At 40.6% G+C, this 13258-nt stretch overlaps 1 protein-coding gene across 1 annotated transcript in view; it reads left to right on the forward strand.

The window, feature by feature from the left end:
* The first annotated feature begins 361 nt into the window (after positions 1-361).
* The window catches only part of DENND4A (DENN domain containing 4A), a 109850-nt gene continuing 96953 nt past the window's right edge, over positions 362-13258 (forward strand). Inside the window, exon 1 of the mRNA XM_069482664.1 lies at positions 362-553. The gene's annotated coding sequence lies outside the window, so the exon portion shown is untranslated. The remainder of the gene's footprint in view (positions 554-13258) is intronic.

A 13258-nucleotide genomic window follows, 5' to 3' on the forward strand; every position in this document is an offset into this window, starting at 1 on the left:
ACGGTGGAGAGAGGGGAAGGGACTCTATGCCTCGCCCACGCCCGCCTGGGGTTCGGGATCTCCCCACCAGAGGCGCAACCACTGTGCGTTTCCCCAACTACAAGGCGCGTCACGAGCTAGGGCGGCTTAGCCCCGCCCACCTTCTCCGCCTCTTGTCGGGTCTGGCGCTAGGACCCCACGACCCTCGACCCGGCCCTCTCCCCGCCCCTCCGGGCCAGACCCAGCCCGCGATTGGCGATCATGGGCGCCGCTCCCGCCCCCGCTCCTTCCGTCACTGCCAAGATGGCGCCCGTGGCGGCTGCCGCGGCCGCTAGAGCCGGAGAAAGAGGCGGAGGCAGCCGCGGTCGCGAGGGGAGGGGGAGTCCCGTCTGACTGAGACGGCGGGCCTGGGCGGGCGGGGGTGCAGCGCAGGGCGGAGCGCAGGGTTGGGGATGAGCTAAGCGGGCTCAGAGCGCCGCGGCATTCAGCCCCTCGTGTCCCGCTGCCGCGCGTGAGGGGATCCGGCGCCGTTCTTCAAGCTAGACCCGCTGCTCGCGCCGGAGCCAGCGGGGAGGTGAGTGCGGGGGCAGCGACGCAGACAGTAGTGGCAGGTGGAGCTGTCACCCGGAGAGGTGACAGCCGGGGGCGCGGGAGTGGGGCGGCCGGGCTCGGGGAGGCGGCACGGATGGCCACGATCTCCGCCTGCGGGCTTCTTAGAGCTGGGCCGTCCTCCGCGGGCTCGGTCCGCCCCGGGATGGCGCGGCGGTGCTGAGAGTAGCACCCGCGCCTCTGCGTCGGGCGCGTGGGGGGCTCCTGTGTTTTCATTCCAGATTTTCTATTCCGGGCGGGCCTGGGGCTGTTGTTGTTTGGAGGTGGGGGCGGGGAGGGGGGAGGTCCTGGAGCTGGGATTTTTGACAAGCCAGTTACGTAAGTCGGAGGTGGCTTCCCGGAATCCCACCTGCTCGGTATTTTAAACCAGCGGCGGGGGAAGCCTGGGGAGTCCGGAGGACCGCTTTTCTCCCCGGGGTCTGCCCAGTCTTCCCTGGCCCGCGGGCGCCGGTTCCGCGTGAGCCCGGCCAGCGTCCAAGTTGGCCAATTTTTTCCAGTCTTTTTGTGTGTGTGTGTGTGTGTGTGTGTGTTTGTGTGTGTGGATGGTGGTGGTGGGGCACGATTCCCGGTTACCTTTGAAGTTTATCGCATTCTAGGGGGAGGAGAAAAAAAGAAAAAAGCTTGTGACCTCAAATTGGGTCGCAGACAGCTTTTCATTATCGTGCTTTAAATGGCACATGTGCTGGAAGATTTTTGTTGTTCCAGTGTGCTTTTAATTCAAACGTATGGTTACGCCTGCAGCCTTAGAGAGAGGTTTTTGTCTTACAGGACAGTTATTTCTTGTTTGCAACAACAGGACATCAGTCAACAGGCATGTATTTATTTGAGGAGATAACGCGTGTCAGCCAGCTAGAGACCGGTGGGGGCAGAAATTGTATCGCTCCGTGAATATGTTATTCTTTAAAATGTGTTATATGTTAATGAAAAGAATAGCTCAAGTGTAAAAGAAACAGTCTTACAAGATTACAAGCTGTTATTTGGTGTGTATATAGTCTCATTCTGTTTTTAGTCTGTCTCTTCTCTCTTTGGGGAAAGGAGGCATAGACACTTGTAAACAGCGTAGCCCAGGTTACACTAATCTACTGGAGTACATTTGAGATTATTGTAAAAAGTATTCTCTGAGGGATCTAAGATTGAGTAATAAGGACTCTTGGGCAAGTTATTCAGTTTCTGTTGATAGTAGTTCTGGGATTCAGCTTCTGAAAACTTAAGTATACAGAGTTTCTGAGCTATTTGAACCCTGTTTGAACTTATAATAAAAGATTACGTTTTGCTTCTTTTATGAGAACTTTGTTTTGGGCAGAATTAAACATTTTGGGCAATTTTTACTTCATTTTCACAATTTCCCTTTGTACCACAGTTCTCAGCAGAAGTCCAGAATAGCATATGTTATCATCATCATTATATATAATATGTTACATAATTTTCTTTTTCTGAATGATTAAACATAGACCTACTTCCCTGTGGAATTTTATAAGAATGTACTTGTTAGGAAAATTAATTGATCTTGATAACAGCTTAATAATGTGAATAAATATGAGTAAATTTGGGACTGAGCTTTAAACTTATGTATACAAATTTATATTTTTTAAAATTAGTGAAGCAATATGAATTTTTGTTTGTGCAGGAGAGCCAGGAAGCTGATGTTGATTTGTTCTGAACTTTTCCACATGAATTACCACTGGTTTAAATAGTTATTGATTCTTAAGTTCCTGGAACTGTTGTCCTATTTCTGGCAACTTGAATAATATTTAGTATAATTGGGAGGTTATAAGAAGGAAGGGACAGAGTATACAACATTTACTAATTCATTCAAAAAATAGTAAAAATTATGACAGAGCTGCAAAAGCAAACTTATTCTCCCATTGAGTGATATTAGTTACATTATCTTTTCTTGTTTGCAGAAGTTTTGTAAGCATTCTGTCTACTATGAAAACCTAGTTTAGGCCGGGTATGGTGGCTCATGCCTGTAATGCTAGCACTTTGGGAGGCCAGGAAGGGAGGATTGCTTGAGCTCAAGAGTTCAAGACCAGCTTGAGCAAGAGTAAGACCCCTGTCTCTACTAAAAATAGAAAAATTAACTAGGTGTTGTGGTGGAGGCCTGTAGTCCTAGCTACTTGGGAGGCTGTCGTGGAAGGATCGCTTCAGCCTATGAGTTTGAGGTTGCAGTGAGCTACCGTGATACCACTGCACTCTAGCCAGGGCGACAGTGTGAGACTCTGTCTCAAAAAAACCCCCAAAACCTAGGGTAAGCACTGATGCAGATAGAGATGGATGGTATATTATAAATTTTGTGCTATTTCTATTCAAATTGATGGTACATTATTCTAAGTGGAAAACAAAAATGACTAGCAGGAAAATTGACTTACTATTCTTTGCCTTCTCTGATGTCAGAGACTTATCGTTGTGGGACTTTCCTCTTTTCTTCCAGAGACAGAAGAAGAGAGTGACTGAAAAATTGATAATTTTTCTTCCTTTCTTGTTTATTTTTTTAATACCCTGGATTGACTATTTATTATTCAGAAGAATTTGTGGAAGGATGGCGGGGGTGGGGAGAGTCAAGCACTCCACATTTTATGACTGTATATCATAGTTATCCCTTTGAATTTTAAAAGACCAGTATAGAACTTTACATTAGAGAAATGATTAATTTATATAGTATGTTATTATAATAATGAAAAAATATAATTTTTTGAGACAGGGTCTCTGTCACTCAGGCTGGAGTGCAGTGGCCCCATTATAGCTCACTTTAACCTTAAATTCCTGAACGCAAGTGATCCTCCCACCTCAGCCCCCCAAGTAGCTGAGACTACAGGCACACACCACTATGCCCTGATAATTTTTAATTTTTTAAAAAAAGACCGGATCTTGCTATGTTGCCCAGGCTTGTCTTGAATTCCTAGCCTCAAGTGATCCTTCTGCCTTGGCCTCCTATAGCGCTGGGATTCCAGGCACAAGCCACCTGCCCCAGCCTTAGTGAAAAAATTTTACTGGTCAAAATGCCTTATGGGAATAGCAAAATTGATGATAATCCATGTGATGGATGCAGCTGTCAAAATAATATTTTCAAAAAGTATTTACTTGCCAGGCACAGTGGCTCACACCTGTAATCCCAGCACTCTGGGAGGATTGCTTGAGGTCAGGAGTTCAAGACCAGCTTGAGCAAGAACGAGACATGGTCTCTACCAAAAATAGAAAAAATTATCCAGGAGTGATGCCGTGAGCCTGTAGTCCCAGCTACTCCGGAGGCTGAGGCAGGAGGATTGCTTGAGCTCAGGAGTTTGAGGTTGCAGTTAGCTATGATGATGCCACTGTACTCTACGTGGGGCAATGGAGCAATACTCTGTCTCGAAAAAAAAATTAGTGACATAAAGTACCATATAATGTTGAGAGAAAAATCAGACTATAAAGAAATGTATACTGTGTTATTAGTTATCACATGTATAAGTGGCAAAAAGATTGATAGAAATTACATAAAATATTAACAGATGTTATCTCTGGATGATAGGATTGTGGGTAATTTTTATTTTAGTGTTTATACTTCTCTCTGTTCTCATTCTGAACAGTTATTGCTTTTATTATCACAAAAATGACAAAATATTTTCAAGGGTCACAGGAGAAAATATTGAAAATCTCACATAACCATTACTCCTACAGGGAAACCGTCTTAGGATTCATTGGTAGCAAAACCAACCCAAAATATGGTGCTCATGGAAACAACTGCTAATTTAGGTGAAGATATTTTAATTACTAGCACCAACCTTATAATAGTTTTATACATGTGCATTTTTATATCAATGTGCATTGCTTCTTTCCAGCCTCTCTTCTGTTTGCTTGCTATACCAAAACTGTTTTGTGTTGACAGTGCCACCTATTGATGGACTCCTCAGTCTTTTTCTCATTACTTCATCAGTCAATAGGCAGTGTGGTCTTCGCATGTTTATGCGATGACAAATAACTGAGAATACAAAGGTAAATGAAACATGATTTCTGCTCTCAAACTCTGGCTGAGAATGCAGTTCTCTTTCTTTTTGGACCATCATTGCATATTGCGTACTGTGCTTTTCCTGTTTTACTTCTGATAGCCTGGCACTTCAGGCAGTATCTTTTTCCTGGTGCTCACATCCTTTTGTAACTTTCTTAATGGTAAACAGATCTTGAGTTCCAGACAACAAATTTACAAATAAATTTTTGGAACATTACTTCATTATAGGTTAGGGAATCTTGTATTCAGATAGGCTGCATATATGTTTATCTGTTGCTATTATTATTTTTAAAATGTGACACTTTCTTGGTTCCTTCTTTTTGTAAAAATCACAAATAGAAAGCAAGAGAGAGAAGACAGGCTATCAGGAAAAGAGGTAGAAAGATATTAAGGGAGTTTTCCTGCTAGTGCTATACTTTATTTTCACTGAAAATAGTGAGTCATCAAAATGTATAGTAGGAGATACTGTTTCTGGTATACTTTGCTAAAACCTATCTCTCTCTGTTTAATTTCGAAATAATAAGGAGGTACAAATGTTTTTGTTACATGGATACATTGTATAATGCTTAAGTCAATGCTTTTGGTGTGCCTGTCGTCAGAATAGTGTTCATTGTATCCAATAGATAAATTGTTAATCCCTCACTTCTCACCCTCCCTCCTTCTTGGTTTCCTGTGTCCTTTATATCTCTTTGTGCCCATGCATACCCATCGTTTAGCTCCCACTTAATAGTGCGAACATACGGTGTTTGGTTTTCCATTCTTTTTTTTTTTTTTTTTTTTTTTTTTTTGAGACAGAGTCTCACTCTGTTGCCCAGGCTAGAGTGAGTGCCGTGGCGTCAGCCTAGCTCACAGCAACCTCAAACTCCTGAGCTCAAGCGATCCTCCTGTCTCAGCCTCCCGAGTAGCTGGGACTACAGGCATGCACCACCATGCCCGGCTAATTTTTTCTATATATATTTTTAGCTGTCCATATAATTTCTTTCTATTTTTAGTAGAGATGGGGTCTCGCTCTTGCTCAGGCTGGTCTCGAACTCCTGAGCTCAAACGATCCGCCCACCTCGGCCTCCCAGAGTGCTAGGATTACAGGCGTGAGCCACCGTGCCCGGCCCTGGTTTTCCATTCTTGAGATACTTCACTGAGGATAATGGTCTCTGGTTCCATCCAAGTTGCTGCAAATGACATTAATTCATTCCTTTTTATGGCTGAATATACTCCATGGTGTATGTGTACACATTTTCCTTATCCTCTCCTGAATTGCTGGGCACTTAGGTTGATTCCACATCTTCACAATTGTGAATAGATAAAATGCCTTCCTTTCCTTTGGGTAGATACTCAGCAGTGGGATTGCTGGATTGAATGGTAGGTCTACATTTATTTCTTTGAGGAATCTCCATACTGTTTTTGATAAAGGTTGTACTAATTTGCAGTCCCATCAACAGTGTATAAGCATTTCTTTCTGCATCCATGCCAGCATCTATTGTTTTTTGACTTTTTGATAATGGCTGTTCTGATAGGGTAAGGTGGTATCTCATAGTTTTAATTTGCATTTTCTTGATGATTAGTGATGTTAAGCATTTTTTCATATGTGTGTTAGCCATTTGTCTATCTTCTTTTGAAAAACTTCTGTTTGTGTCTTTTGCTCACTTTTTAATGAGCTTGTTTGTTTTTTTCTTGCTGATTTGTTGTTACTGTATTTGCCTTTGGGGTCTTAGTCATAAATTCTTTGCTGAGGCTGAGGTCTAGATGAGTTTATCCTATGTTTTCTTCTAGAATTTTTATGGTTTCATGCCTTACATTTAAATCTTTTATCCATCTCAAATTAATTTTTGTACATGGAGAGAGATAGGGTCCTGTTTCATTCTCCTACATGTAGCTATCCAATTTTCCCAGTACCATTTATTGAATAGGGCTTCCTTTCCCCAGTGTATATTGTTGTCTCCTTTATCGAAGATCAGTTGGTCATAACTATATGAAAACTTATCTCTTTTGATCCATGTAAAAATGTACTTTCCATATGTATGTTTAGGTGCATATACATACATAAACTCACACAACTGAGCTGTTTTTGTTTTAAAATAAAAGCTGAAATATGAAGAACAGAAATTTCTTAAATTTCTTTTTATTTTTGCTGTAATATTTTATAGATGAGACATTTTTATTTTTGAAAAGTTTTAAAAATAAAATTACCAAAAAATGTGGTATACACCCACACACCCACATATAAAATGTTAACATTTTTCATTTTTGTTTCAGATATATATTTAATATAAAAGAACTATGTATAGTTATCACACTGAATTCTAAAAGACCAGGTGACACTTGACAGACATGAGCCAGCCATGTGAAGAACTGAGTGAGGAAAGAAGGATCCTTTTGGATGAATGTCAAGTTCAAAGCTTTGCAGTGCCAGGAACTTGGGATGTTTGGGAACAGAATGGCACCCATTGTGGTTAGGTATAGGCAGCTAGAGTGAAAATAGTCCATGAAGGCCTGTAGAACTTACTGTATATATGTGAGGTTCCATGCAGTACATTGTTCAGCGTTCACAATCATCCATTATCTCAGTTTTGTAGACAAGAAAATTGATAGAATATTCTGTGTTGGCTGGAATTACCTCTTTTTCTCATATTTATTCTTTATCTCACTGCAGTCTTATTTCTACTTCTTCATATCACTAAACTGGCTCTTACTAAAAAGTAACCAATGACAGTAATTCTGTTGACTAAGAAGCAACCAATGACAGTAATACTGTTGGTCACTTTCTCAAGAAATTCTGCCTCTGACTTCCACCATGCCATTCCTTTCTGTGTATTCTGGAGCTTCTCCGTGTGTGAATCACTTCCTTTGAGGGTTTGCCTTCTTCTGCCTGTCCATAAGAAACGGTGTTCCCCAAGTTGTCCAGTTGCTCTTCTCAGCCTTCACATTTTCCTAAATTACAGTCATCCCTATAGTTTCAGTTACCATGTATGTACCATGTACTCCCCAGGCTGTTTTTCCAGTATCAGTATCTTTCCAAAGTATCAGATTATCTTATCTAACTGCTTACTTATGATCTCCACCTTAAATTCTTCTGTCACAAATTTGAAGTTGGCAGTAATGATGGTTAGTATTTCTTAATTATACTACTTAATCAGTTGCTTATTTTAAATTCAGCATACTTTTCTTATTTCTGTTTTTTTTTTTTTTTTTTTTTTTTGAGACAGAGTCTCCCTCTGTTGCCTGGGCTAGAGTGCCGTGGCGTCAGCCTAGCTCACAGCAACCGCAAACTCCTGGGCTCAAGCAATTCTCCTGCCTCAGCCTCCCGAGTAGCTGGGACTACAGGCATGCGCCACCATGCCCGGCTAATTTTTTCTATATATTTTTAGTTGGCCTGCTAATTTCTTTCTATTTTTTAGTAGAGACAGGGTCTCACTCTTGCTCAGGCTGGTTTTGAACTCCTGACCTTGAGCGATCCACCTGCCTCGGCCTCTCAAAGTGCTAGGATTACAGGTGTGAGCCACCGCACCTGGCCCCTCTTATGGATTAAGGTGTAAGGCGGTAGCTGTGCTAAGATTGTGCTTTTTTATTTGGGAGATAAACTGAAGCATTTTGTAGAGAAAGGTTGAACAAGGGGCAGAATAGGGAAATTGGAAAACTTCCCAGCAACTTCTGAGCCAAACCTGCATAGTACTCCATCACTATTTGGTTTAAAATAATTCTCAGAATATTAGACACTCATAGTCAAATGTAATTTCAGTAATTACTTTCTAGAGGCAATATAAGTCATTAAAAATTATCAGTACCTCTGCCTTTTCCCATTATTGTAAACGGTTAAGACTTGTTTGCTTAAAATCTTTTTTATGGCAATCAATGCTGAGTTTTTCATAAACATTTTACCCTAAATTTAACATCTCATTTTTTTCTGAATACCAGAACTATCTATATAATCTTGGATAATTTAATAAAATTACTGCTTTTTTTTTTTTTTTTTTTTTTTTGAGACAGAGTCTCGCTCTGTTGCCTGGGCTAGAGTGCTGTGGCGTCAGCCAAGCTCACAGGAACCTCAAACTCCTGGGCTTAAGCGATCCTCCTGCCTCAGCCTCCCGAGTAGCTGGGACTACAGGCATGCGCCACCATGCCCAGCTCATTTTTTCTATGTATATTTTTAGTTGTCCAGATAATTTCTTTCTATTTTTAATAGAGACAGGGTCTCGCTCTTGCTCAGGCTGGTCTCAAACTCCTGACCTCGAGCTATCCTCCCGCCTCGGCCTCCCAGAGTGCTAGAATTACAGGTGTGAGCCACCGCGCCTGGCCGTGCTTGTTTTATTTTTATCTCTGAACTTGCTGTTGCATGTATAGATTTTCCCAGTCTTGCTAAGTTTTGATTATGTGAAACTAGTCAGTTTCATATGTAAGTTTGTCTTCTTTTGAGCCTGAGAACAATACAAATTACTGGTATTTATTCTTTTTCAGTATCCATTTGAGAATTGTTACTAGACAAATTAATTTTTTTTTGGTCTAAATTGCCAAAGGAAACTTCTCTTTACTAACAAACCAATATCAAAGAAAAATGGAAAACCTAATACTGTACAGTTGACCCTTGAACAATGCAGGGGTTAGGAGAACTGACTCCCATGCAGTAAAAAAATCAGTGTATAACTTTTGACTCCCCCAAAACTTAACTGCTAGTAGCCTACTGTTGACTAGAAGCCTTACTGATAACATAAAGTCAATTAACATGTATTTTGTATTTTGTATGTATTATATACTGTATTCTTAAATAGAGTAAGCTAGAGAAAAGAAAATATTATCAAGAAAATCGTAAGGAAGAGAAAATATATTTACTGTTCATTAAGTGGAAGTGGGTCATCATAAAGGTCTTCATCCTTGTTTTCATGTTGAATAGGCTGAGGAAGAGGAGGATTTTGGTCTTGTCACAGGGGTGGCAGTGGCAGAAGAGTTGGAGGAGGTAGAAGGGAGACCAGAGAGGCAGGCATACTCAGTGTAACTTCTAGTGAAAAAAATCTGCATGTAAGCAGACCCACATCGTGTTTGTCAAGGGTCAGCTGTGTATCAGTCTTATTTTAGAAGCTAATGCCATATATAGGCATACCTCATTTTCTTGTGTGCTTTGCAGATATCACGCTTTTTACAAATTGAAGGTTTGTGAGAACCTTGTGTGGAGCAAGTCTATCAGTGCCATTTTTTCAATAGCATGTGCTTACATTTTGGTAGCTCTAACATTTCCGAGTTTTTCATTATTATATCTGTTATGGTGATTTGTGATCAGTGGTCTTTAATGTTGCTACTATAATTAGTTTTGGGTGGCATGAACTGTGCCCATATAAGACAACAAACTTGATCCATAAATGTTGTGTGTATTCAGACTGCTCCACTGACCAGCCATTCCCCCCATCTCCCTCTCTCTTCTCACCCCCCTACCCCCAGTCCCTCCCTCCCTCTCTACATCTCTCTCTGTCTCCCCCATTCTCCCTATTCCCGAGACACAATATTGAAATTAGGCCAATTAATGATTCTACAGTGGCCTGTAAGTGTTCAAGTGAAAGGAAGGGTCGCAGGTCTCTAAATCCAAAGCTAGAAATGATTAAACTTACTGCGGAAGGCATGTTGAAAGCTGAGATAGGCCAAAAGTAGGCCTCCTGCACCTTAATCAAGTTGTGAATGCAAAGGACAAGTTCTCAAAGGAAATTGAAAGTGCTACTCCAGTGAACAAACAAATGATAAGAAAGTGAAACAGCCTTCTTGCTGATGTGGACAAAGTTTGAGTGGTCTAGATAGAAGATCAAACCAGCCACAACATTCCCTTAAGCCAAAGCCTAATCGAGAGTGAGGCCCTAACTCTATTCAATTCTGTGAAGGCTGAGAAAGGTGAGGAAGCTGCAGAAAAAAAGTTTGAAGTTACAGAAGTTGGTTCATGAGGTTTAAGGAAAGAAGCCATCTCCATAATGTAAAAGTGCAAGGTGAAGCAGCAAGCGCTGATGCAGAAGCTGCAGCTAGTGATCCAGAAGATCTAGCCAACATAATTGATTAAGGTGACTACATTAAATAACACATTTTTAATGTATATGAAACAACCTTCTATTGGAAGAATATGCTTTCTAGGATTTTCATAGCCAGAGAGGAGAAGTCAGCACTTGGTTTCCAAGCTTCAAATGACAGGCTGATTCTCTTGTTAGGTGCTAATGCAGCCGGTGACTTTAAGTTGAAGCCAATGATCATTTACCATTCTCAAAATCCTAGAGCTCTTAAGAATTATGCTAAATCTATTCTGCCTGTGCTCTATAAATGGAACAACAAAGCCTGGATGACAGCACATCTGTTTACAGCATTTTAAGTCCACTGTTGAGACCTGCTACTTAGAAAAAAAGATTTCTTTAAAATTTTAGTGCTCATTGACAAGTTACCCAAGAGCTCTAATGGGGTGTACAAGGAGATTAATGTTCTTTTCTTGCCTACTAATACAACATCCATTCTGCAGCCCATAGATCAAGGAGTAATTTTGACTTTCAAGTCTTATTATTTAAGATATACATTTTGTAAGGCTATAGCTACCATAGATAATGATTCTTCTGATGGATCTGGGCAAAGTCGATTGAAAATGTTATAGAATGGATTCATCAGTCATAGATGATTTTGAGGGGTTCAAGACTTTAGTGGAAGAAGTATAATAACTGCTTATGTGGTGGAAATATCAAGAGAACTAGAATTAGAAATGGGTCATGAAGATGTGACTGAATTGCTGAAGTCTTATAATAAAACTTGAACAGATGAAGTGTTGGTTCTTATGGATGAGCAAAGAAAATGACTTCTTGAGATGGAATCTACTCCTGGTGAAAATGCTGTGAACGTTGTTGAAATGACACCAAAGGATTTAGAATATTCCATAAACTTAGTTGGTAAAGCAGCAGCAAGGTTTGAGAGGATTGACTCCAATTTTGAAAGAAGTTTTATGGTGGGTAAAATGCCACAGGGAAATCTTTAATTAAAGGAAAAGTCAATCAGTGCCACATGCTTCATTGTTGTCTTTTAAGAAATTGCCACAGCCACCCTATTCTTCAGTAACCACCACCCTGATCAGTCAGCAGCCACCAACATCTAGGCAAGACCTTCCATTAACAAAAAGATTACAGCTTGCTGAAGGCTCATAGGATTGTTAGCATTTGTTAGCAATAAAGTATTTTTAAATTAAGATATGTACATTTTTTATTTTTCTGAGACAGAGTCTCACTCTGTTGCCCGGGCTAGAGTGCCATGGCATCAGCCTAGCTCACAGCAACCTCAAACTCCTGGGCTCAAGCGATCCTGCTGCCTCAGCCTCCTGAGTAGCTGGGACTACAGGCATGCGCCACCATGCCCAGCTAATTTTTTCTATATATTTTTAGTTGTTCAGCTAATTTCTTTCTATTTTTAGTAGAGACGGAGTCTCACTCTTCCTCAGGCTGGTCTTGAACTCCTGACCTCGAGCTATCCTTCCGCCTCTGCCTCCCAGAGTGCTAGGATTACAGGTGTGAGCCACCATGCCCGGCCAAGATATGTACATTTTTTTAGACAATGCTATTGCACACTTACTACGGTAGAGTGTAGACATAACTTTTATATCCACGGGAAACCAAAAAATTCATTTGACTTGCTTTATTGCGATATTTGCTTTATTTCAGTGATCTGGAACCTAATCCGTAATATCTTTGAGGTATACCTGTAATGATTGTGCTATTGGGAAATGCTTTCTTTTTTTAAAGGTATCTTTTAGCACTGAGTATTTTAGTTGAGGACTCTGAAGTGCCATGTCTTCAGAGAAATGGGTGTAGATCGATGGAGAAAACTATGTGATGGTATTTTGGCTTGTTAGACAGGATTGGCTATTATCACCAGAAAAGATATACCTCACTCCCTTTTTGGTCAAAATTGTAATAGGTTGTATTTTTTAAAATGATTTGTTCAAATTGTAATATATTCTCTATCCCTTACTCTCATTTTTCTGAATATTAGAACTTTGTGATAGAATTTTATTCACACTGACAACTGTACTGAAGTTGTATTTATAGGATGTTGTTCGAACCTGCTGTGGTTGGTGAATATTTTTCATTTTCTTATGCTGAGGAATGTCAAGGCTTTTTTTCCTTCTGTGATTAACTGATATTTTGATATTCCTACTTTACCTTTTCTTTTTTGAGGTTTGCTTAATCAAATTTCTTTTGTTTGTAAATAACCAAATTCAAAGTAACTTACTCAAAAAAGGGAATTAATGGCAAGGATACTGGGAATTTCACAGTACCCAATGATAGAAGTAGAGCCAAGGCTCGTGAAGAGGACAGGAACCAGGAACTGAATACTCATCAGTAACCCAGGCAACTATGTTCTTACTTCCCTTGAGCAGCATAACTTCTCTGCATTTCCCTACTTGTCCATTTTATTTTTCTGTCCCTACATGTTGTCTTTCACCACTGTACATGGCTGGACATGTCTTCTCACTCTTAAGTTCATATATTTGCTTATGGTTCTGTGATTCCCTTCTAAACTACTCTGGAAGAAAATTCAGTTTGAGGCAAGTATCTATGTCTGGTCTAATCAGCTATGGCTGATGAAGCCAAGATTTCATAGAACATGACTTTCAGGCCCAATTTTTATGTGAAGGAAGTAGATGCAGGGTGCACAGATCTCAGTGGACAGATGTGTGGGTAAATA

This window comes from Eulemur rufifrons, chromosome 2, assembly GCF_041146395.1.
Source record: "Eulemur rufifrons isolate Redbay chromosome 2, OSU_ERuf_1, whole genome shotgun sequence".
Classification (NCBI taxonomy): domain Eukaryota; kingdom Metazoa; phylum Chordata; class Mammalia; order Primates; family Lemuridae; genus Eulemur; species Eulemur rufifrons.